This window comes from Simochromis diagramma, unplaced genomic scaffold (assembly GCF_900408965.1).
Source record: "Simochromis diagramma unplaced genomic scaffold, fSimDia1.1 OVJJ01000531.1, whole genome shotgun sequence".
NCBI lineage: Eukaryota > Metazoa > Chordata > Actinopteri > Cichliformes > Cichlidae > Simochromis > Simochromis diagramma.
Genome location: NW_024387353.1, coordinates 167,535 through 194,295, shown reverse-complemented (window position 1 = coordinate 194,295; position 26,761 = coordinate 167,535).

Sequence of the window (26,761 nt, the reverse complement as noted above, 5' to 3'; positions counted from 1 at the left end):
GATTTATTCTAATGCTAGATAGATAAATTCTAGCATTTTACTGCTCTGACACAAGTGAGCTGCCATCTCTGCCATTGTGATACGTCTATATATACCTTGCTTAACAGCACTAAGCCTTCAATATGTAGAGTCCAAAACCAGTCAGTCACCAGGACTCCAGCTTGAATTGTCTGTGGCTACAATAACCTAATATTTTCATCCATCCATTCGCTTCCGCTTATCCTTTTCAGGGTCGCGGGGGGCGCTGGAGCCTATCCCAGCTGTCATAGGGCAAGAGGCGGGGTACACCCTGGACAGGTCGCCAGTGTGTCGCAGGGCCAACACACAGGGACAGACAACCATTCGCACTCACATTCACTCGTGCATTTACACCTAGTGGCAATTTGGATTATCCAATTAACCTATCCCCACAAGCTGCATGTCTTTGGACGGTGGGAGGAAGCCGGAATACCCGGAGAGAACCCACGCAAACACGGGGAGAGCATGCAAACTCCACACAGAAAGCCTGATGGTGGAATTGAACTCAGGACCTTCTTGCTGTGCGGTAACAGTGCTAACCACCGTGCTGCCCTAATATTTTCATTGTTTATTTAATTGTTTATACAGACCAGCAGAATCACATGACATTAGTCATGTTTCCTACAAAATATAATCCTGTCAAAAATAAAGTTTTCACAAGACTGAAAACACCCTTACTGCTTGCATAGGAATCAAGATGGCAAATAGAATCAATGTGCTGATAATCAAATGGATCTGATTAACTGATTATCAGCAAGTGAGAATGCTCTATAAAAACAGAGGCTTTAGTAGTATGCTGGTCATGAGTAATCAAATGTGTGCCATGAAAAAGCTTCTACTCTCTAGAAACCTGACAGCAGAGGTTAGGTCTGCAAAGTTGCATCTGAACAAATCACAAGACTGCTGGATCACTGTCCTTTGAACAGACAAGACCAAAGTGGAGATGTTTGGCCATAATGCACAGCTCCATGTTTGCAGAAATCCAAATACAGCATATCAACACAAACACCTTATATTGACTGCTTGACCTGATTGAAATACTGTGGTAAGAGAACTGTGCATAAATGAATGCCTGTAAACCTCTATGAACTGAAGCAATGTTGTAAAGAAGAATGGGCCAAAATTCCTGTGGTTCGACGAGCTGCAGAATCATTGGATGTATTTAGGTTTTCACAGAACTGTATGTATATTTGAGATGGTCTCACTGTGAAACACTGCATAAATTTTCTTCCAGCTTTCCACTCATTTCATTTCTTTAAATATCTCTTCCTTGACTGGGACCAAAACCATCCCTAAGGGGAAGACCATCCATGATAGTTTCTTGATCCATACATAAGTCAGGAAACTCATACCTGGTTTACTAGCCCTTGAAAGCTATGGTTGTCAATGGTTGTAAAAAACTTTTCTGCTGCTCCTTCAAGTGAAACTTATAAAGGATGTGATCAATTTTAAGTTGCATTGTTTGGCTTAAAATAATAATAATTAAAAAAAAAACATGTTAGAAGTTATATATAAGAAGACAGAAGCTTTAGTAATGCTTGTTGCATTTGATTGGTCATTGCCTAGACTCAATGCAAATCACCGTGTCCTCTTCTTCACCTTCCTCTCCTATTACTTTTACTGAGTGGGAAACTCCATGCTGACCTAAACCCAACCCCCCAGCACACTGGTCCCTGCACCCCTTGCCCCGGTCAGAGCACCTCTCCTGGGACGAACCAGGCAACAAGGTGGGCCTCTCTGGCAGTCTGGAGTGGGGATCTGGTTAGTAAGAAAGAATGTGTGGAGCGTAAATGGACACACAGAGTAAGAATACATACCTGCACACACCTATGCGAGCGCGCACACACAAGTTGAAGCACACAAACACTCCCCCTGTCGAAGCAGATGGCTGGATGAGGCGAAATGACACAGCTTCTCTTGTCCGTCACCATTCCCCCCTCTCATCCTTTCTCCCATCGGTTCATTCACTTCGTTCATCTCCAGGGAGGATGGAAGGATGGACTTTCACTGATAGGACACAAGTGAGGGGGTTTTATGTTCCTCGGGGGGGAAAAAAAAGAGGGGTTAAGCAAAAGAAAAGGCGTGGGGAGTGAAAGGAAGGAGGAATTTTATATTTTCTATGCGAACAATTTGGGGTAAAACTAATAATTGATGCCTGCTGTACAATAGCGTTATTCTGCATTAGTCAGTTGATTGATAAAAGTACGTGTGTGCATGTGGGGTATACGATATCAGGGTGTGTGTGTCTGTGTGTGTGCAGACAGATCGACTCTGTTCTCTCATTAGCCGGTCTACAACCTTGTGCCGTTTCCTCAAATTAACCCTACAAAAACACTCTGTGTGTGTCACACCCCGCTTGATATATTGCCAACCTTTCAGTGCAAACATTCATGTAAAACTCTCTGTTTGTGTGTGCAGACACCTGCTCCACATGGCTTTTCTTTGTGTGTCAGCCTGATTACGTACTGGACCTTGGGCTCCTCATTGAGGTTTAACAGTTTGCGGGTGTGACAAAGAAAAACAAAGAGACTGAGGAAGATAGATGGATGTTAAAAAAGAGTGAGGAGTCAGAAGGAGGGCAGAGAAGAGAGGAGAGAGAAAAAATGCCATTTTCACCTTTACTGTATGTAAATGATAGAAGAGTGCAGCGTGATACCAGCCATTGGTTTCTAGTTTCTGCTTTGCATGTCTGCCAATGTTTTTCTTTCTTTGATTTTTTGCGGGACCGTGGTTAGTAAGCTGCATCCATAAACGGTATGGCTGCTCAGACACAGATACTTTCTAAGAAGGGCTAAATAACCGACGGCTAAAATACTTGAAATTCATTCACCAAATTTAAATAGCAGACAACTGACAGCACGCGGCCGGCCGCACCATTTGCCAGATAATTTGATTTAAACTGCTTCAAAGACATCAGCAGCAGGAAGGCAGTCAACAGGTTCAGTTTGTTTAATTAAATACTAATATAGCGCTTAATAAAAACTGAATGGGTAAATTACAGAAAAGATTTGCCACCCTTATGGTTGTTATGACACTAATTATTATCATATTGTCCTGTTTTTATGACTCCAGAATGCCCCCTTGCAAGTCGACACATTAAAGCCAAGTACTTTCAATTTTGTAATATTAACTGTAAAAATGTAACTAGCATTAAGTATCAACTTACTAAAAAGAGACATTCAGCGAAATGTAAACATTTTCCTCTTCTGTATATCTTATGAAAACCATGTTTAAACCTCGTTTTGAAGTGACTGTAATTTACTTTTATACTTGTAGCTATTTCTCCAGACCTCTGCACAGTAGCTTAAATAATGTGAAACCTGCAAACAGCAGAGAATATGGAGTCATGTATATCTAATGCCTACTTTGCCTTCTCAAATACTGTGATGATTCTTGATGCCTAGGTTTAAATATACTTAGTATGCTTTTTTCCACCTAAGTCTACCCCACCCCCCACCCTCCACCACCAAAAAAGAAAAAGAAAAAAAAGAACAAAAATGTGTTTTCATTGACTGTTACCACCATCTGACTGCGTTGCATGGTGCTCCTTAAGTAAGCAAGCAAGCCTCTTAATGTAGTATCTGCTCCAGCCAGTCAGTGATTTGACTCCAGCGGCTGGCTGGGACATTGCTGTGTGAAGTTTGCATGTTCTCTCCATTGTTCATTTGTTGGTTCTCTGTTAGCTTAACTGAGATTCTCAGTGTGATGGTGAATAGCTGTCTTCCTGTCTGCTTTGGTCCTGTGGTGGAATGTATCCTGCCTCTTGCCCTCTGATGGCTGGGATATGTTCCAGCTCCTTGCAACCCTAAAGCAGTTAAGTAAATGGACTGATGAAGTTACTGGAGGAGACAAATGCAATGTCCAGCATCAGCTTCTCATATATCAAACATATGACGATATGCGCGCATTACATGCTGAAGAATTCTCAGATCAGACTCTGATTCGACTTATATAATCTCATTAAGCTGCATGTCTTAACAGTTTGTTACAAGACAAAACACTTTAGAGCGCTTTGTGCTCTCCAAATTCAACATGAGCTCTGTAAGATTAGAGGGGGTGTTAACTTCCCAGAAACTAGGCGGGAATGAGCTCCCACTGTAACACAAACGAACTCTGCAGTAATGAAATTTTGACACTGGCCAAAAACCATATCGTAATCATCACTCAGAGACCTTCTCATTTATTTATTTGTTTCGTTTTGAGCACGCTGGCTTCTATTGTCTGTCAGTCACAAAATTTCACAACTCAGTCTCGCTTTCGTCCACCTTCCCCTTATCGTTCCCTCTCCTCCTCTGCCCTCCTCCTTTCTCCTCTCCTCTGTTAACACTCGTCAATGCTATCAGCACCATGTAATGCCCCGTCATTACATTGTGAGTCTCTGTAGGCCTTATCAGACTGTAACCCTGTAACCCTGGCTCCGCTGCAGCGTCGACCTCTTTCTGTTCCCGTCTGTCTCTCTCCACTATGAACTTCCCCTGCAATTAGACAGATGGGGATGATTCAAGATAGGAAATCTGGAGCTCCTTCCAGCGACACATGTTAACAGCCAAAGGAAGAGATAGAAAAACCAAATCAGTCGGTAAGATTTTAAGAACTTTAAATTAAACCGTAAAACTTAGAATCAGGGGAACCACTGGAAATGTGCTAGTCAATTAAAAAAGTTGGAGGATTGAAGCTGCATTGTAAAACAGCATCAGTGAGTGAGTACAGTTGGAATAGAAAATGACATGGATTCATCGCTGGCTTCTGCCGGTTTCAGGAGTCATAGCAGGAAACTGAGCAAACCTGACTTAAAAGGTCTGGTACTTTCAATCGCTTTCTACTTAATTTGAGTACTTTCAATATTCTGTTAGCTGTAGACTTATTTTGAGCTAATCATAAGATAAAAAATAAATAAATGCACAGCCCTAAGCTACCGGCTCACGCTTTCTCCTCTTTTACTGAAAGAGAGATGCAAATGTCAGATGCTCAGTGGATGCTCATGTTCGAAATGGGCACACAGCAGTGACAATTTTAAGGACATTGAATCAATCTGTGTATAATCGGAGTGAAAAAGTTGAAGGGGTGGATGTGGGTCAGGAAGCAGAGCAGGTCATCTACTAATTGGAAGGTTGATAGTTGAATCTCCAATCTCTATCCCAAATATCCTTGAGCAAAATATTGAACACCAAGTTGCTCCCTGTGTGGTCACTACAGTCGGAATCTGTGAATGTTAGCTAGAAAGCCCCCAGGCCATAAAATATAATGGTTGTATAAATGGGTGTATGAGACTTGTTGTATAAGGTGCTCAATTAGAGTATAAAAAGCGGAATTTGAGAACCAGTCCATTTAGTATCATGCCCAAGGGTACTTTGACAGATTAGCCTGGAGGAGCTCAAATGACCAACCTTCCGATTAGGAGACAATTCACTCTGCATCCTAAACCATGGCAGTAGTATCCACTACAACTTGCACCAGTCAGAAGCTTAAAACATCATCAGAGCCAGAATCATATACTGTAGATGTCCATCGGAACATCCTAAAGAATAATGTGCCAGTTTGAAATCTGCAGATGTCAGATGCCTGGTCAAAGCTTTGGGCTCTTTTCATCTTTTTCAAGTCCTTTTGTGGTTACCTGCTGATGGAGACTTCTGCAGATGCTGTAGCCTTTAGCAGTATGCTAGGTGTGCAACAGTGTTGAAAATCAGGACCCCAGGTTTCCAAGCAGAACACTGCTTTCCAACATGAGGATTGTTTTTCAATTCATCTTTCAATCGATAATTCTCATTAACAGTAATCAGTGACACAGAAAGTCTAATAGTTTAATGCCAGTTTTGGAAGATGAATGAGGTGATGGTGATTTATCTCTTCTTATCACCATAAGAGTAGGGCATCAGGCAACTACCATAAACGTTATATTTCAAAGATCAAGTTACAGCATGTATTTTGCACACAGTGGATTCAGTTTTAGATTTTATGTAAAAGAAGCAGTTTAAATGCTGCATTTCAGCCATGGCATGCATTAAATAAAAATTTGCTTCTTATCCTAAAAATAAATTATCCTAATTTGCTGCAGAAGAAAGAAAAATAGTACAATACCATGTAAAGAAATGTCATAATCTGCTATTTAAACTCTTCCTATCCAGAGTGTTTGGTGACAGTGATTTAGGCTGATGGAGCTCTGTTATCACAGTTAAATGATTCATCTTCTTCCTGACATCACCCTCCCTGCCATGTCGCCCTGCTTTAGCCTTCATTTTCAAACCTGTCCTTCTTCATAAATTCTTAAGTGGAGGCTGGCCTCCAGCTCCCTCTAGTGGAGAAGCCAGGAACAAAGGTGTTCCAGGTCTCTGATTACCTTATTGGATCTGAAAGTGCACCATTTACAGGACAGCCGATTATCTAGGCTTTTAATCCATGTCTGAGCGGCTATTGTAAAGCTTTTTGGATTCTGCTGCCCTTTTTCACTCCTGCACAATAAGCACTGAGTGCATGTGTGTTGTGTTTGTGTAGGGGCCTAATAGTGTGTAATTAACATAATTCTCTGTGATTAGAGCCGAGCTGTAAACATTACAGAGGCAAGGACAAGCCAGCTACTGTGTGAGAGCACATGTACGCGCGCGCACACAAACACAAGCCTGTAGCCTTATAAAACAAACACACAGCCGTGTGGTATTTAAGAGAGTGATTCATTGCTATGTGTGTTTTTTATAATGTTTTATGGTCCCATCTCGAAGCAGACCAACACTGTGCTCCACGCTTGCAGGCATTTTAATGTTCACGTATTAAAAGCGGCTGCAGTGAAACACACACACCGTTCACACGTCTAATAATTACATTATACCCACATACCGCACAGATGTGGTTTAAGCCAAAAATGATGCACTTTAAAAGACTTTTTGGTGAAATCTGGGGGCCTGTAACTCAACTTGAGACTTCAGAAATATGGGCCTGTTTTAACAGGAATGCTGCAGGATCACATTAAAGCCTTTATCATTAAAGTCTATGCTAAACACCAAGTCTTCCTATTAACTATACATATTAAAGAACTGCCCGAGTTACCTCTATGACACACACAGTCAAACATGCACTGAAGGGTCGTCTTACCAGCAGCGTACAATCTGCTGACTGCTTTGTCTGTATGATGGCCACAGACTGTATATAAAAGATGAGCTCAGTGGCTCCTTATTGGATAGTGAAGTTCCATTTAGAATCTTCAGGTTGAACATTTTTATGTTAGATCTGTGTGAGAAACGTAGCAACTGGTCAATCAAAGGGTCTGCATTATCATCGATTTTATTGTAATGGTGATCAAAAATCAAAACTTAGTAATTTTTTTAATCTTTGGCTCTCTTCCACAGTGTGTTTTTTGTCCTGTTCCCCTCCACTAATCGCCAGTGGGTTGCGGCTGGCTGCCCCTCCCTGAACCTTGAATGTGAGGAGAAGCATTTTAAATTTGATTTTGACTTTAACAGGGAGACACGCTCTCTTCTAGTCCTTGTCAGTACTCTTGCTGTAGCATTTTGGATCAACTGAAGTCTTGTCAAGGAGGATTTTTTTCTCCTGATAATAATGAACTACAATTGTCCAGCCTAGAAGTAATGCAAGAATGAGTTATTCAGCATCATCCTGCAGTTTAACTAATTGGTGTGTGATATCTGGCTTCATGGATAGATAAAGCTGGGTATCATCTGCATCCCACATAGCAAAATTGATATGGCCCGGACCTGGCCCACACAATGTGCTTACACATGGACCACATACCGCAAAGAATGACGGCCCTTTGGTGGCCCAGATCTGGTTTGCCAGAGGTGGCCCACATATTGGCCAGCACGGGCCAGTTGCAGACACACTGGTGGTCCTGTGCTGGCCCAGAACAGTTTCAGCACTGGCCCCAGATGTCAGGTTAATGTGTACCGTAATCAAGCCATGTAATAACAACATGTGCCGGAACATAATAGTGCAAAAGCAACATAACAAAACTCTGTTCAGACAGTGAATGGACTGATTCTTACACAGCGCTTTTCTACTCTCCTGGATTACTCAAAGTGCTCTATACAACATGCCACCTTCACTAAACTGAGTGCTTCCTAACTACATTAATACACATTCACACGCTTGCCATGCAGACTGGAGGAGCCAGGGATCGAACCACTAAACTTCTGAGCGTAGGTGACCTGCTCTACCTCCTGAGCTACAGCCACCCAGTAATGACAATGAGTCAACCCTCAGGTTTTGGATAAAGCGTACACTCACACACCTGTCAAACCTGCATTTGAAATGTTGGCTACCATAGCAGTATAGTATTGCAACATGGCATTTGGGTCTTCTAACTAAAATAGGAAAATAGGAATATAAATAGTGCCATCATTGCCAGACCTGGCCCACATCTGGTTGACATACACCCTGCCATGACACCAGTCAGTCAGAAGTGCCAGCTTCATGCCAGATCCGGGCCTGACCCGTTTTCTATGAGCCTGGGCCACATAACCCAAACCATAATTGGGCTAGGTGTGGCTGCCATCACATAGACAGTGCCATCTATGCCAGGTCTGGCCCTTATCTGGATGACATACGTCTTATCAAGACAGAATTCAGCCAGCAGTGCCGGCTTGATACCAGATCCAGGCCAGACCTGCTTGCTATGTGGGTTAGCAGTGAAAATGTATGCTATGCCTTCCACTAATACTGGCTAAGGGAAGCATGTATAATGTAAATAGAACTTGTCCTAAGATGTGAATGTGAGGAAATGTATTTTAAAATCAACTTTGAATTTAATGCTACAGCATTCTGTATCAGCTAAAGGCTTTTTGTGGAGTTTTTAGAGAAGCCTGATAATAATGAATTGCAGTAGTCTGTACAATGATTGAGAAATCAAGTCAAGATTGTGGAGGAACAATTAAACAATTAAATACCACTGAGTGCACGCTGGTCATCGTTGAATGAAGCTTTGGCTAAATAACTTTTCATGACAATTTTACTATTATAAGTAATACTACCTCTGATTGGTTGAGTCATTTTTTTCCCAAAAATGATCAGTCTCTGGTCTCAGTCCATCCCTTGGGCTTTTGTTCCACCCAGAATATTTTATTATTATTGGATTACTGTCTATAATGATAGAATGCTATTCACTTAGAAAATTAGCACTACAACCGATTACTGAAAACTTGATGTGATATTCTGGAAGTTCAGCTTTTTGAGGTTTTAGCTGGTTGCTGATAATTTGTTTGTGAACCTGCTGCGGAGTCTGCCACTTTAGCTGCTAAATACTCCACCATGTTCTTTAACCAGTCTCCAACTGTGTCTTCTGTTTGTGGCTTCAGAGTTATGTACAGTGGGTCTGTAAGAGTTTTTGCTATGGTAACAGCTGTCTAACAGTGATAAAGCAAACAACTAAGCTGTGATTAAAATAATTAAAAGAACATAAAGGAAAAAAAGAGCAAAAATAAGACGCTATGTTCAATTAAACTTCACTGCAATGTCCTGTTCTGTGAAGCTTGCCCATAAGTCATCTCAGCAGGTTAAAACAAACCATTAAGTCCATGTGCTAGCAGGGATGGAAGGCGTGCTAATAAACGATGGAAGAAGACATGAACAAACCCATTAAGGCTGACCCCGGTGCTCCTCACACATTGAAACCAGCTGCTATCTGCTACGTGCCATAGTTACCTGTGAGTTTAGGGGCCCGTAGCTGCAGGGCAAAGCCTGGCATGTCTGCAGACATGGTATGTGAGTACTCTGTGTGTGTGTATGTGTGTGTGTGTCTGTGTGCATTTATAAGAAGGTGCATGTCTGAGCTCCAGCAGATTGCGGAGCAGGGGTGGGGTTGGGGGTTCTGGTGCGGAGCTGAGACCCAGACAAGAGGCCTCTCAGACAGGCACAGCAGCTCTGCCTGTCTCCACCTCACCTCCAGGCTGTCACAGTGGTCCTGCTGCGCTGTACTCTTTACGAGGACAAGGAACACAGATGCAGCTGCAACAGAAGTCACCGTCATCTGTCAGCTCGAGTGCAATCCTTGCCCAAAACACAGAATACATGGTATATTAGAAGCAGGAGTATTCACACAGTTGTGGCTTCTAGCATTTCGTGCTTTGGCTGATTTCTGAAAATGTCACGCAAGCACAGTTAGCTGTTATTTTGGCTACAATGGCTCGAAGAGGAGCTTCTGGCTTTTGGTTTGGTAGGGCACTGGTGCTTTCTGAGAAACAGTGTCTGAGGTAGCGGTGGCGAGGGAATGTGATCCTGTTCACAGTGCAAGAAACACGAATGACAATTCAGCAGAAGTCTGCTCGTTTGTTTCAGACCTCAGTGAGTGGGGAAATTCAGCCCATATGTGGACACTGAACAAGCTTGTTAAAGCTGGCAGCATCTGAGCTGGTCAGTCAAATCTACTACAGACTGATGGATTCACCGCTGAGTCTCAGCAGCTCCAATCGTGATCCGTTTCTTTGGCTAGAGCTTATATTTATTAGTCATTTATCAGTAGATCCAAACAGTAAAGTCATGGTGCATGTTTGTGACATTAGTAAAGCTTCTTTGACAGCTTTTGGCTTGGGATAGTGGCAATAAGCTTTTTTTTTACCCTGTTAGATGAAAATTGTCTGTATTGAACCATCCATATTTCTGTTTTGACCAATCAGTTAGTTTTTAGTGCCATAACCTGATGATTCTCAGCTATCACTGAAGTAATCAAAGTGTTCAAGAAGAACACAGGACGCCTTCAATGGAAATGATTTCATCACGGTGCTTTTTATGTTATTATATTTCCTATTGTGTGTTGGTATGTAGCTCTGAATTAAAATGACCTCTTTTTGAGTCCCGCCTGCTTCAACTGCAATTGCCTTTCCCTCCCTCCAGCACATATCCTGGTGTTTACAAAAACCTCTCATGTTCAGCTGTTTTTTTGTAAAAAGATAACAATGTTAGCCTTTTCTGCAGCTATAGGGCATATATGGTATTACTCTTGGCTGGAAGCAGTGCTTAAACAATGGGAAAACACAAACTTTGCCCAAAAACCTCTCATGTTTAGCTGTTTTCCACTTTTTCTTTGGTCATTTTAGCCTTTTTGGCCAGGGTGAAGGGAGTACCTGCTATCAAACAAGAAGACAGCCGCATGTAACTACGACGGTGTTTGCTAGTTCACCTTACATGCATTAATGTAATAACGTGGTTAGCCTACTCAACATAAATTACACGCGAACAACATTCAGCTACTCAAGCAGAGAAGAACGGCTGCTGCTGCATCATCATCCGTCATCATTTCTGCTACACTGGCAGGGCTAGGGGCCAGGACTCTCCTCTTCGGGTTTTTGGGGGATATTGCTAACTCCGGGTCTGATAACAGGCACCACACCCACAGTAGATGTGCACGGTGTGAGGTCTCGCAGCAAGCTATCAAATACGGCGCATTTCTCGGCTTTTAAAAAAACGCTATACGTCGCCAGGTGTTTCATCAGATTCGAGGAGTTACCTCCTTTGCACAGTATCAGCTTAAAGCACTTGTTGCAGGCTGCTGAGTTTGCATCTTTTGCTGTGAAGTACAGCCAGACTTTGATCGCTTCGCCTTGGGCATTTTTAATCTGTAGCTCTGCTCTAAAAGAACGTTCGTACCTGGGCCCGCCTACTATGCTTGCAAAGATAAAATGATTGGCTAGAATCCAAAGTGTATGACATCTCAGGGAAAAAAAAAGCACCGAAATAAAGCACCAAAATGTGCGCTGCTTTTTGGTCTAGTTACTACCGTTTATGTCAGAACCGGTACCGGTTACCATCCCTAGGCTTCACTTGTACTTGTGAAGATAAAAATCAAGTTTAACTTATTTTTAACTTCACTTGGATTACTCATTATATATATTTATTTCTGTTAACAAGCACACTAAGTCAGGACCACTAAAAACAAGAGAAGATTACTAAACTAAATTTGGTGGCATGGCACAAAAGAGCACACCTCCTTGCCCTTTCACATCAATCCGTGTTCTTTCCACCCGCTAAAAACCTGAGAGACCTGCAGAGCCAAGACTCCTGTACAGAAGAGCATGTTACACAACAATAACATGTATTAAGTGAGAAACATAAATGGAAAGAGGAACTGGAGTTGGGTGGGGTTGCAAAGTGGTTGCAGGTGCAACTGAAGATATGCCGATTGGAAGTGCTAAAGAGCATCAGCTGAGCTATTGTCTGATGTGGGCAGGCACTGAGACCAGCACGGCTACCCAAATTGCAACTAACCTTGACCAGTCTGAAGTAATGCTGTACCCCGTTATATACAAAATTCACTATAGAGAGTTTAGAATCTATACATTTTGTCGGCTAGTAGTGGTTGTCGTGGGTAGTATTAATAGTTGCAACTGTGTGTAATAACTGTGCCAAAGTCCTTTGTAGAAAAGTTGCAAAGTTGACACCCGCTGGAGTATTTTATATTCTTTTGGTGTTTTTCCTTTCTTTCAGTTTCACATTCAGTGAAATGATGATTCTATGTTGCTTCTATTAGCTGCCCTTATGACTAGTGGTGCAAACTCTATTGCAAATAGTGAGTGTATACCACAGACTGTGTATTAAAGATGGATTCAACTCTAAAAGTTAAATCAGTTGGCAAGTGCCTTTAACATCCCATTCCTGATGACCAGCAGGAGGCTCCCATCTAAAAAACAAAGTGCAGTAGTTGTGTAGAAGTGTATGGGGGGGCTTTGGTTCCTCTCCCATGTCACCTCACTAAACACTTTCCAGATGAGTTTATGGTCTTGATCACTATTTCCAAGTCTTACTGAACACAGCATGATTTTTATTTAGCAAATAATGGCCGCGATTAGAGTCAAAAAGTCTGAGGAAGCTGGGAATGCATTAGAGTTGCCATTGGTTTTACAGTCAGATCCACCCATTGATGCTCACATCCTGTTTTCTGGAGTTGTATGCGGTTGTCTTTCTGGAATCAGGCCAATCAAAGATTGATAACCCATCGCTGTGAAAAACATTAACCCAATTTTATTCATTTTGCCAAACTTAGATAAGCATTACTGGGTATGTCAGAGTGAGGAAGCTACTCAAAAAAGTTTATCATTCATTGACTCTTTTACTATTTATTTAGAAAAAAGACTATTTGTAATATGGGATCTTCTCACAGCACATTACGATCTATTTGATATTTCAGAAAAGTGAGAAAATATTCATGACATCTGACCTTGATAATCATTTAAAGCTCTCTAAAGTTAATTTGAGAGCTACAAAATAAATATTTCTGTTCATTTGTGATTAATGGGGATGGATTTTAAACTAAACTCTACCATCTGTGCCTGGGGATAAAAACAATGCAACGAATCCAGTGTGAGTAAGATTCTGATTTACAGCATATCATCATCAGCATGAGTTATGGAATCAGAGAGCTTTCATGTTTCTAAACCCCGCTCCACCCTCAATGATACCTGAGCTTGATGAATTCTTCAAAAGATCTCTTTCAGAGCTGCCATCAGTCTTTGTTCTTGGCGTATTGTCCTTTGAAATTCTGCATGTTTGGGATTACGTTTGTCATAAGTAAAGTGGAATCGAATGCAGGGATGCGTTCCATAAAGTGTTGCATCTGCAGGGCGCAACGGCAAAGTCAAGTCAAACGGCTCGGGATGGTTGTGTGGCAATTCTTCAGCTCTGATGTGGCTCATCGCATGTGGAACGCTGCAACGGGTAAACAAACAAGACATGTTAACAATAATGTGAGAGATGCGACGTTGAAATGTCTCACTGTCTACTTCCATGTAATCACACAAACTTTAACATATGTATATGACTGGAACAAAACAAACGTGTCTGCATATTAGTGTGTTTACAGTGTGTGTGTGTGTGTGTGTGATGCACAGCAGATTGTGATTTTCTCCAGCAGCGAATTGGCAAGTTCATTAAGACGTTTTTCTATCCCTCATCCAAGACCAGAGTGACCTGCCAAATGCATTTGTTCGTTTGACCTCAACACACACACACACACACACACGCACAAAAGACACAACAGGGAGTTGTGTAATAGAGTTAACAGGAGTGCATCTCTGTTTCCAGATGGAGAGATGGAAAAGATGAGGACTGAACTCAAATGGAATGAAGAGGACAGGCGGGCTTCTCTTGTTGGCTTCACGATTCAACTTGTTGTGAGATTTCTCGGTCGAAGGTGGCGGTGTCGTGTTCCGTCCGTTGACCTCCTCGCTGTATCCTGTTGCATCTCCCCTGCTCATTCACCCTTGCTCGAAATGCTTCCACATTCATCCAGATGTGTTAAAGTGAAACCTGTGGTGGGAAACTGTCAGTATATTTTCATTTCTACTCTCTGTTCACTCTGTGAGGAAACCAATCATCATTTCGCCCTGTGTGGGAATGAACGTGTGCTTTCTGTTTTCATCTTCTCGGAATGCAATGATACGAGGACTGAAACCCAGGAAGCGATCCATGTACAGTCACAGGGTGTTAAGGTTTAGATGACTGGTTACTGTTTCTGTGTATTTTGTCCCCAGTGTCTCCTCTATGCCTCTGTTGTTTTTGTTCATGTCTATGTGTAAATCTTTTTAAAGGTTGTGGTCAAATAGTACTATTTTTTTTGCGAGGTTCCTAACTGGGTGAACTGACCTGGATGCACCAGGATAGGAGCCATAACCAGAGCTGGTTGAGTTCTCTAAATATACTGATGAAAGGTGCTGCAGTCCTTCCTTTAGCCAAGGATACACCAGGCAATCCTTTATCAAAGGAGAGGCAACAATGTCACCTGATGATTCATCTGACATTATCTAACTGCTCAAAAAATTTGAGAATTAATTAGAATAAATTCAACTCAGTTCAAATGTATATAGCACCAAATCACAACAACAGTTACCCTCAAGGCACTTGGTACTGTAAGGTAGAGACCCTTCGATAATAGGAACAAAAACCCAACAATCAGACGACTCCCTGTGAAACAAGCCCTTGGTCACAGTGGGAAAAAATCCCTTTTAACATGACAAAACCTCCAGCAGAGCCAGATTCAGGGGGGACAGCCATCTGCCGTTTGGAGGTGAGGGGAGGAAGACATAATAAAGATACGCTGTGGAGCCAGACATTAATAATAACTAATGATTAAATGCAGAGTGGTGTATAAACACAGAGAGTGAAAAAAGAAAGTAAAGAAGAAACAGAAATCGTCAGTGTGTAATGGGAATCCCCCAGCAGCCTTGGCCTAATGCAACGCAAATAAGAGAGGATTCGGGGTCACCTCATCCAGCCCCAATTGTACGTTTTATTAAAAAGGAAAATTGTAAGTCTAATATTGAAAGTAGTGCTCAGTTAGAGTAATGTCATACGATGAGATCTTAATAAGATAAAATCAGGCATGATTATACAAGACCTTGTAATTAACAAGGTAATAAAAACTGATTCTTGCATGATGAGCACAAATCTATAAAAGAAACTTTGATTTTGAGACATATTCAATTGAAAAGCGTAAATTCAAGGTTTACACATCACTGTTGCTGTATTGCCAGTCCTACCTGGTAGGACATTTCATTTACTGAAAGCCTTGATAACATGAAGAGTTACACAGGATACTCTCCTCAGCGGGAACAAGAAATATGAACAGGATGGGCAACTAATTTGTGACAAAAAATGCAACACGTTTTTTTTTAAGGTTATCCAGTTTCACCTGCAATTAACAGCACAGAGGAAGTCATGGGCCCAAATATGCAGAATTTTTTTTATTGTAATCCAACAGCCATCCACTTCTTTCCTCCAATCTATTCAGCCCATCTGGGTGGTAGATTTTAACCCAGGACCTTGTTCCTGTGAAGCAATAGTACTAACCACTGCAACACCATGCAGCCCAATGTTAACAACACCAACCTTCAGTGGTTTCGCTCGTCACTAGGCAAGGCAGGCATCTGGTAGGTGCCACAGGCCAGTGGAGGCCCAGAGGGCTGATAAACTTTAAACTACTGCAGTGACGATGTGCAGTGTTTGTATTGACAGTCAGAGACTTGGCCTTCTTAGGAAGCCCCACCTGACTCTTTCTCTAGAGTTTTGCGTAGTTTACCTGTTGTTTTATAAGACCCCACTGATGCAGTAATATAGAGGGTGAAATCCGCTATCTTGGACAATACAGCAACAAAAGTAAATGCTCTTGCCCGTCCATTAATCACTCTCAGAATTTGCTTTTCATTTTGTTTTTCCATTCCCTTTTTTCTCTGACTTTATCATTGCCACATGCATTTACTTCTAACATCCTAACGACCTTTTTAGATAAAGTTTCCTGGAATTTTTCACCATTTCACCATTTTACTTACTCTCCAGTGTCTTCTTGCACACATCCTTTGCTTTTATTGTTTCCTCTCTGTATTCAGGCTTTATTCCTTCCTTTAATTACTGCATTGTAGTGTCCCTCCCTCTTCCTCTCTAACTTTTTAACAAAAGACTCATCTTGTAGGATGAAAAAGAGTGAAAATAAAATAAATGAAAGTAAGAGGCAGGAAGGAAAGGGGAGTCTGATGTCAGTTTGCTTCAATTCTCACATCCAGTCGTCCTGGCCAGACATTGGCGGGTGGCTTTCATACCTACCAATAAATTTGTTTCCATTGCACACATACACACACACACACACACACACACACACACACACACACACACAAGAACAAGAACATAATGTTAGCTTGTTTCACGTTGGGGCCATAAAACTCAAACAAACACTTGAAGGCAACTTCAATGAAGCTCTGCCAATCCTGTTCTTTGGCAATAGTAGAGCAGCACTTCGTGTGTGTGTGTGTGTGTGTGTGTGTGTGTGTGTGTGTGTGTGTGTGTGTGTGTGTGTGTGTGATTGATACTCGTACAAGCTTTGCGATATAGCCCCAAGATCAGCTGCTATGCCAACCACGGTCAACAAACAGGCGACAGGCATTATCTGCGTCTCCTGAGTGTTGTGTCTTTTTGTCTGCGCTGTTCAATCAAGTCTTCTAGATAGGTTAAAGTATAATAGACATTCAAACATCAAAAATCTCCCTCTCTTTCTGTGTGTGTGTGTCCAAAGTTGTAAAAATAAACTCAATGCTACGTTAATCATTTTTATTCACGCGAAGACATGAAGAGAACACGATCCAAAATAAGAAATTTCCAACTCTGGAGAAATTTCACACCTACTCTTCCAAAAAGACTGCTGGCATGAAAACGTGGCACAACGGTGGATATTATGAAAGTTGTGAGTCATCTGGGGGCCTTGGCTTCTGAAATCCTGTTGATTTTTGGATGGAATATTCTCCATCCTTGAAATATTGGTGGGCAAATCTGAGATACCGGCACCCAGGAGTGAAGGAGCCTACAGTCTGCTCTGTATAGAAGATCTTCTATGCCGAATTCCACAAGAAAAATAGTAGGAAAAAAATGTATGTGGAAAAAAGTAAGGACATACCATCATCCAACAGAAATAAGCTTCACCTCTGGGAAAAAGTGTATCTTAATTTCATATATATACATGTGTATATTTATTTTTATTCAACCAGTTTTTCATCTAGCCTTCAATTTTCATTCTAAACCAAAGGATAGATTTAGTGTGTTTACACATCGAAGCCATGTTGCTTCCAGACGTCTCTTTGCTCTCAGAGGGTAAAAAGAGGGGAAGCGGCATGCCTGCACAGAGCCAGTGTTTACGATGAAAAGAAACCGCCCTGTTTCGTTTGTCGCCGTCGCGCACTGGGTGATGAGCCAATCACAACATGGCCGCAGACAAAGGGCGGGATCTTAGAGTAATCAGTGAAATCCATAGACACAATGGGCCCAACTGTCAGAAGCAAATGAAACTTGAGTACAAGATAAAAGGCTTGGAGACTGTGCTGTATAATTTCCTCTGGGCAATAAATGCTCTTATTCAGGTTTTTGTGTAAATGCTCCAAAAATGATTTTAACCCATAAGCTGTAATTTTGCTTCTAAAGTCATTTGAGTGAGTTGCTGCTTTGCTCTGCTGTTAAAGCTGCTCTTCACCCTAAAACCACATGTATGTACATGCTTGGCCTATAGTGCTATTAATCCACCTAGATAGTTTTGGTGTGGTTTGCCCAGTTTTGGAGAACATCAGCTCTAGGATGTCTAACTTTTCTCATGATGCTTTCTTCTGCACAGTGAACACACTCGGAGGATGTACAGTGCTGCAAAAAAGTATTTTCCCCCCTCCAGACGTTTTTCTATCTTTTTTTGTCAAATGTTTTTGTCATGTTTCAGACAAATGTAGTTTTTAGATGATGATTTTAATTATTATGGGAAAAATTCTATCCAAACCTACATGCCCTGTGTGTAAAAGTGATTGCCCCTAAACCTAAGAACTGGTTGTGCCACCCTTGGCAGCAACAATAGCAATCAAGTATTTGTGATAATCACCAAGGAATTTTGGTCCAGTTATCATTGCAGAATTGTGTTAATTCAGCTACACTGGAAGGTTTTCAAGTATGTGTGGTGTGTTTAAGGTCAAGCTAAAGCATCACAGTCCAGAATTAAGTCTGGACTGTGACAAGGCCACTCCAGAACCTTTGTTTTTAAAATTTTGGGGTTTTTTTACTGTTCAAAGGTGGACATGTTTGTGGGTTTCCGATCATTGTAATAATCCAAGTGCTCCTCAGCTTCAGGGCCTGAAGTGATTTTCTGGTAGAGAGCAAAATTCATGTCTCTATCAATTACAGCAAGTCATCCAAGTCCTGAAGCAGCAAAGCAGCCCCAGACCATCATACTACCACTGCCATGTTTACCATTTGTTTGATAAGCATTTGTTTGATAAGCCCTTGTAGTCTTTTTGGTCAGCAGTGGTTTTCTCCTTGGAACTCTGCCATGGTTGCCATTTTGGACCAGTCTCTTTCTTAATGTTGAACGCCTTTAATTGAGACAAGTGAGGCCTGCAGTGTTTTTGATGTTGTTCTGGGGTATTTTGTGATCTCTTGGACTAGTCATCGATGCACTTTTGGAGTAACTCTTGGCTGTTCACTCCTGGGAATATTCATCAGTGTTCCAAGTTTTATTCATTTGTGGATAATTTCTCTCACTGTGGTTGGCTGGAGTTCCAAACGCTTAGAAATGGCTTTCTAACATCATAATTAAAAAAACGTAATTTTGGATTTATATCAACAAATAATAATAGATAGGTACAGTGGTTTCCCCATGATCGGAAGGTCGGGGGTTCAACTCCACTGAACGGCTACCCTGAGGTACCCCTGAGCAAGGTACCGTCCCTACACACTGCTCCCCGGGCGCTGCATTGGTGGCTGCCCACTGCTTCACTGGGTGAATGAGTTAAATACAGAGGAGTAATTTCCCTACGTGGACTAACACATACACGTTATTATACTATCTCACAGTGCTGTAGTTCACTTGAAACTCCTCTCAATGACGTTTAAACTCTGTGGATCCAGAATCCTAACAAGCCACCAGACACAAGCTCATAAAGTGTTTCAGCGAACCTGTTAGAGCCACACACAACAAACTGCATAACTTCTTTTCTTGCAACCCAAGATGTTGCTGCTTGGTTAAAACTCAATTAGAGAAGCCAGTAAAAACAGAAGAGGTATTTCGTTATCAATAACTGTTGGAGATGGTTAACATTTTATTTATGGGCTCTGATGACACTTTTTTGGGTGTGGTTGGCTGTTTTTTAGTAAAAATGCAGTGCTGTGTCACACATTTTTTGCTGTCTTTGTGAGGAACATTGCTTATATAATGTTTTGCCAAGCATCTATCTCCAAAAGGTAGAAATAATTCCCTTTCCAATCAGTGCATTAGGAATAACCTAAACCTAATTTTAACCTGAAGTGTAAACCTCCCAAACAGACCTTAAGTATTTCATCTAAAGTGAAGAGCAACCGCAGAATGTCTTTAAACATAGACTTACACGTATAGACACAAACAGAAACAAACACGGACACACACGGATGGTCTCTCTCAGTAAACCTGGTTCCCATTGCCTTGGGTAGGGATGGACCACCGGCTGGATTGTGTACAAGTGAAACACTGACAGAGACATGTACTGTATGCATTTGTGACTGTGTATTGCAGGAAACTGAAGGAAGACTTAAACAGTAGCTGATCATCTGATTTGGACAACATACAGCATTTCATGTAGATGAGTGTCCTGAAAAACTCATTAGAATAAATAAAAACTTGTTTCCTTTTTAAAAATGGCAAACGAATACACATTTAAAAAATCAGATCCTGTTCGTAAATTGAAAGTACCCATGTAACACGGTCTTTTAGATTCTTCAAAGGCTTAATGCTTGGACTTAGTTTAACGTCTTCGTATTACATTGTTGTGTTGCAGATATAGCTGCCTGCTGCCCCTTGCAGGCTGTGTCAAAAACATGTGGAACAGCCAGGAATGCTAGCTACACATTTTTGTGTTCGTGCCATTGCTAGTGCTTCAGCTTTGCCCACTGTCTTGTAAAAGGCAGAGTGCAAGTAAACAAATAAATTCTGTGCAGTAGAGTGAAACACAACGAGCTCCCTGCAGGCAGTGTCAGTGCTTTCCAGTCTTCCTGTACTCCTGCTGCATTTCACGCTTCTGGAGGACAAACTTTTTGGATAGGCTGTCAGTACAATTAAGTGCCAGATAATTACATTAAAAATGTGTTATTAACTCAAAGATGGTCAAGACGCCCACTTCAGTGAGTTGACATAGCAGCGGTAATGACAGCTCACAAACTAGTTGGCATACGCCTGCACGTAATAATGCACATCTTTGCACAAACAGAAATGAAATAGAATGGCCATAAACATATGCATTTTTTTGTTAAGTTAGGAAGTTTATCACTGGACCCTTTTGGGAACAACTTGCTACTTGAGTCAGCCACAAATCATCATTAAGAAACTGTCACATGTGTGTTGGATTATTTATTTCTTTATTTCTTTAAGGCCCCCAGGTTGCCACTGGGCCATGTTGAAAATGATTTATTTCATCCAAGCCAAGCCTTGAATTGTGACTTTCACACATGGCAAATTTAAAAGAAAGAGAACAATTCTAGGTTCAAAGGCTTTCAAGGCCTTTGAAGAAGAAGTAGTGACTTTGTCACTTTTATAATAATTTAGGAAGCATGATAAATTAAGTTCTTTACTCTGACCATTAATTTTGTTATTGCCAGGCAAAGCCTTAAGCATATTAATATTTCTGATCATTTAAAAAGGGGACCAAGTATGCTCATTTCCAGATTTTGGTTTTTTCCCCTTAGGCTTTAGTTTGTGTGACCCAGAGTCTTCTTATATCTGGTGTTGGTGACAGCCCCTCCTACATAAAAGGTTTGAACATCAGGTGGGTGGAGCTTCTGTCCTGAGAATCCAGTTGATTAACAGCCAATCCATCAATACATATAATCATCATCAGGTCATCAAATATCCAGCTGAAACAATAAGATAGCCACAGGAGGGGATAGATGCCACTGATATCAACATGTGAAAAGTTTTCACAATACATTCAGGCCTCCCGAAGACCTGAGGTCCAAGTACCCTGAAGCTTATGAGCAAAGGAAAGGTGGATGGCGAGGACTGGTGGGTGAACATCCATGAATACATCACAAAGATACCTCTGAGATGTACTGCTTCAAGAATGGCTCAGACACCAGAAGACATGGGAACAGGAAGAGGAACTGTCATCGATGACCATACAGTACCAATGAAAGATAGAGGAAGTGGAAAAGAAATCCTACCAGTAGCTAATAAAGGCCAGCTTAAAGACCAGTACAGAGGGTTTGATCATAGCAGCACAAGAACAGACAACAGATCCACAGGGCGAGGAGTCTACCACACTGGACAGAACCCAAGTTGCAGACATTGCAAAGGTGCCCAGAAGCTAGTCAACACATACTAGCAGGATGTAAAACACAAGCTGGGATGGCTTACACTGAGAGACAGATCTTCGTGGGCGGGATAGTGTATAGGAATGTCTGTGCCACATATGGAGAAGTCCCCAAGTCCTGATGGGAAATGCCAGCAAAGGTGGTTGAGAACAACGGGGCTAAAGTCTTGTGGGACTTCAAATTCCAGACAGACAAGCAGCTGCTGGCCAATCAACCAGACATAGTGGTGTCTGGTTGACAAGGAGCAGAAGACCACAGTAGTGATAGATGTGGCAATCCCAGTGGACAGCAACATCAGGAAGAAGTAACATAAGAAAACAGAGAAGAACCAGGAACAACTGGAGCAGTCACTGATGGTAAAGTCCAAAGATGTCCCAGTGGTAATAGAAGCATTAGGAGCTGTAACCCCAACACTGGAAGGATGGCTCCAGCAGATTTCAGACATCAGAGGTATCTGTCCAGCTGAGTGCAGTTATAGGAATAGCTAAGATACTGCACAGAGACCAGGGTTGTAATGCCTGTGTCCACTTTTATTATTTTTTTATATAAAAAACAACAGTAAATCATTTATTTTCATGATTTTATAATCCAGATAAGATCTGACTTTGGGGAAAACGCAACAAAGCAGTACTGTATCATATTCTATGGTAATCCCCATATTTATGTCATGGGTGTTTTTATGTTCTGATGTGCGTTTTTGACATGTAATGAAGCAGACATGGATGTAAGACAGCTGGCAAAAGAGCCCTGATATTAATGCATGGTCTGCTCTGTGTGAATAAACATACATGTAAGACTATCTCATCTCATTATCTCTGTTGGTTACCGTGGTTCACAGTCATATTGAGTTTATCTCTGCCATCAACACCAAGGCAGGAAAAGACAGCTGGAACCAGAAAAAAAGAAGCAATTGGAAAATGACAGGGTGATAGAGAGGGGGAGAAAAATGTACATGAGAAAAGATCTGACCTGCTTTGATGGACAGATAAAGGAAAAGATATGCACATGGAGTTTCATGCAGGGTTCAAGGAGGGAGTTTATCATAAGGATGGATGAAAGAAGAATCGGGTCTGGAGCAAAATGGTCTCTGAGGATAATGTTGGGCTATTTCTAAAACTTTTTCTCAAACTGACAAGACATTTTTCATAATTCCTCTGCTGACCAGCTACAACAATAAAATGTTTGGCCTGGAAGGTTTTACAACAAAATATAAGAGTTGGGAAACGACTCTGCAGAGCAAGGTTTTAAATCTTTAAAAGGAGTTTTTAAAATGCGACGGTTGTTTTAGAGATCTGACCATTAAGACACAGACAAACCAATAGCAATTTTTTTTTTACTCTTTCCACCAGAAAGACAATATTTGATGACCTCACCTGTGCCCATAGGCAGAGACCACTTTCATTAACTTCTGATGCACACACAGTTATTGAGCACGCCTGAAATATGACAGAAACTGCTCATTTCAGAAAAGAGAGTTCAAGATTTACTCCTAGTAGGCTTTCACTTGGGTGAATTTACAACAATTTTTCAAATAAGGCCAGGAAATAGTCACCTCTATGAGTCAAAGAAAGTAGTGATCACTGTTGCCTGAAGACCCTTCCAAATCCATCCATCCCAACCTCCTCTTAAAAACTCCTAATGGCTCAGTCTTGCTGGTGGGAAAATATTACAATTACCCTCTTTGTAACTAATAAAAATAATCAGTGGTTTCCTGGTGACTGCATATTATTTTTTTTTTTTTTTTACACATTTTGTGACTGATTGCAAGTTGCAGTGACCGATTTCATGAGCAGAGGTGTGGCCACTTTCACTTACAAAGCAATTGGACAAGTCGCCTGGTTGGAGGCAACCTCTCTCCAAATAATCGCAGTCCAACACAGACTGACTGCAGTCACTCACAGATTGAAGGAGATTTGCAGATAACTGCTGTTGATATAATTATAATCGTAGAGGGATTTCCAACACGTTGCAATCAATGTGTCAGTCTGCACCAGCGAGTACAAGTCATCTGCAAAATTTCTCTTTGCAAAAGAAGACTTGACTGAACTAGTTACATTGTGACTGTAGGTTAACTAGTATTGTTTCAGTTAAATTGCTGTGCTGTAGCAATTATGTCAGTATTTGTGGAGAAATTTCTGAATTTCTCTTTGAGCGCTATGACACACTTGCATTCTGAAAGTAAGTGCAAGGTGTTTGTTTACTGTGAATTTCTGTGTAAAGGGATTAGCACCAAATTTGCAACAACCACATAATGGGATCGCAAGTTCACTGCACACAGTTGCAGTAATTTTGGTCATGACGTGGGCTTGAACCACTGTTTCCCAGTGTTTGCAGAATTATCCAAATGTCGATTTGAAACTTTTTGATCTGTTTGCCGTAGGGACGTGCCAATCAGATATTCAGTATGAGTTCCTTGACTAAAATCTCTGGATTCTGGATGATTAATTAGGTGAAACCACTGGTTCTTAAATTGAGGCCCAGGGACTCACAGAGGTCCTTGACCCATAGCTGACAGGTCTGCAAACATATGCTACATTAATTTGAAAAAAAGTCATGCTGTATCATAAAAAAATACAGATTCGGATCATTTACCTCAACAAAGCAAGAATATAGTGCTAGTAATCCCTCACACATTATTTTTAAACAAGTAACAAAAAAAAAAAATCTGGTATGTTTGCGAAGCGACAATTCAATTTGCCATGAAATGTCTTTTCTCGGGGTGAAATGAACCATCCCTGCTGCTGTTTATCTTGGCTTATTGGCCAGCTAGTTGGCAAGCACGTCCACATCAAGCATCTGTTGAAAACATACTACACATCCCATTCCAAGCCTGTCTAAGACATAAAAATCAATGATATATGTCACTTTGAGGTTTAGGTTTTTGTTTTGTTTTTTTATCCCAGATGAGATGATATGCAACTAAACTTTTCCTGGGACCAACAAAAAACATCTTCTACTAACATCTAATATGGGACAAGATGCCATGATTGAATGTGTATACACTATGAAAACTAACACAAAGTAAAACAAATGAGCACAGAAGGAGGAAGAGGGCGAGGACAGCGTGATGAAAGGATGAGCAGCCATCAGACCATCTCAACCCGCACTGTGTGTTTTGCTCCAGGCTCGCATATGTAACCAATCGTCTCCCGGTGAAGGTTACATGGACTCCACCACATTAAATTAACATGAAGATAAATGGACCGATTATAAAGCTTCATGACACACAATCGGGCTGCTACTTGCCTTCTGCGTGAATGTGTGTCTGTGTGTGTCAGCGCAATCAACATCTGCCGATGTTTATCACATCACTGAGGAGAAAGTGGCGAGACAGAGAGAGAGAGTAAGAATGACGATGGAAGGAGAGGAGATAATGAGAATGATTGTGTTATGTCAGCCAACCATGTCTGTCTTGGCTATTAGAGGAATGATGTTTGATTTGTCTTCAGAAACCAAAAATCAGAGAAGTTAACATGGCAGCATAAGAATGGACAAGCCTCGGGCTCAGACCAGCTACTCTGAATTCTCATGTTCTTTATAAATCAAGTGGCCACTGTTGTTGTGATTTGGCAATAAATCAATCAATCTGAAATAAAACATGTGTTGTCCAATTTCGGTGAGCCTGGATGAACTGTATCCTCTGTTTCCTTTCCTTAGCTAACGGGACTGGCACCCAGTGTAGTCTTCTGTTGCAGCAGCCCATCTGCTCCAAGGTTCAACACGTTTTGCATAAAAAAAACCTCTCCTGGTTATGAAAAGTGGTTTTTTTTGTTCCTGTTTTGTTTTGACAGCAACAACCCAGACACCATCCACAGACCAGCCCATCTGACACCAACAAACATGCCAAAGTCACTAAAAATCACCTTTCTTCCCCACGCTGATGCACTCTTGACCATGTCTACATGGTCAAGACTGCTGCCATGTGATTGGCTGATTTATGAGCAGTTGAACAGGTGTACCTAATAAATTTACCAGTGAATGTGAACAATGCTATATTTCTCATCAACAGATTTTTTTCTCTACATGTAGCATCTTCATTTCTAGTTCTTTTCCAGGTTAGCAACATACTACTACTGTTTTTTATATTATATTTTTAGTTTCCTGTTCAAGTGAGTACGACTCCTATTGTAGTGGCCTTAAAGTTGGAAACACTTAAGAACACCTATATGGGACTGATACACTTATTTAGTTAGCATTTAAACTCATATCTTGTCTTTAAAACAAGCCCTAACTCCTTTTCAGTTAATACCAATCCAAGCTGAATCTAATCTTTATTGCTTCAATATAACGTTCAGCCTAAAGCTACATGTTAAAGATGGTCTTATCAAGGTTACCCAGGTCTTCGTGTTTTTAATTATTTATAGTCTGTGCTTTCATTATTATTTTAGAATTTCTAGTCTCTTTCTAGTCTCTCTTTTGTGTCAGTCATATCTCCTTGTTTCTGTGTAAAGTGTGTGTCTCTGTGCCTGGGTTATGTTTGCTGTTTTGCTTTGATAGTCTAGTGTCCTGTGTTTAGTGTTTGATGTTTTTCTTCCCCTGGTCTCATTAGTTGTGATTACCCCCTCGTGTGTCTCATTCCTTCGTTGTCCTTCTATATATTTGGTTTGTCTGAGTATCACTCATTGTATTTCTCCGTGTTCCAGGTTCCACATTCCCTGCCGCTTGTTTTCTTGTTTCGTGATTCCCGACTCAGGTTTTTATGTTTCATGTTCCAGGTTTCTAGTCCCAGGCTTTTGTTCCTTTGTATTATTTTGTAGTTGCACCCAGTTTAGATTTTGTTCAGCTTATTTGTTGCCATTTACTGCTTTTTGTATGTATTCTGTCTCCACTGTCAATAAAGTTCATTGGCAGTCAAGTCATCAGTGGTCAGTGTCTGTACTTGGGTCCTGTGACAGTTTTTCACTACATTTTTTTTGGAGAACGTAATAAGAAGGACTCAGTTATAGTAAAC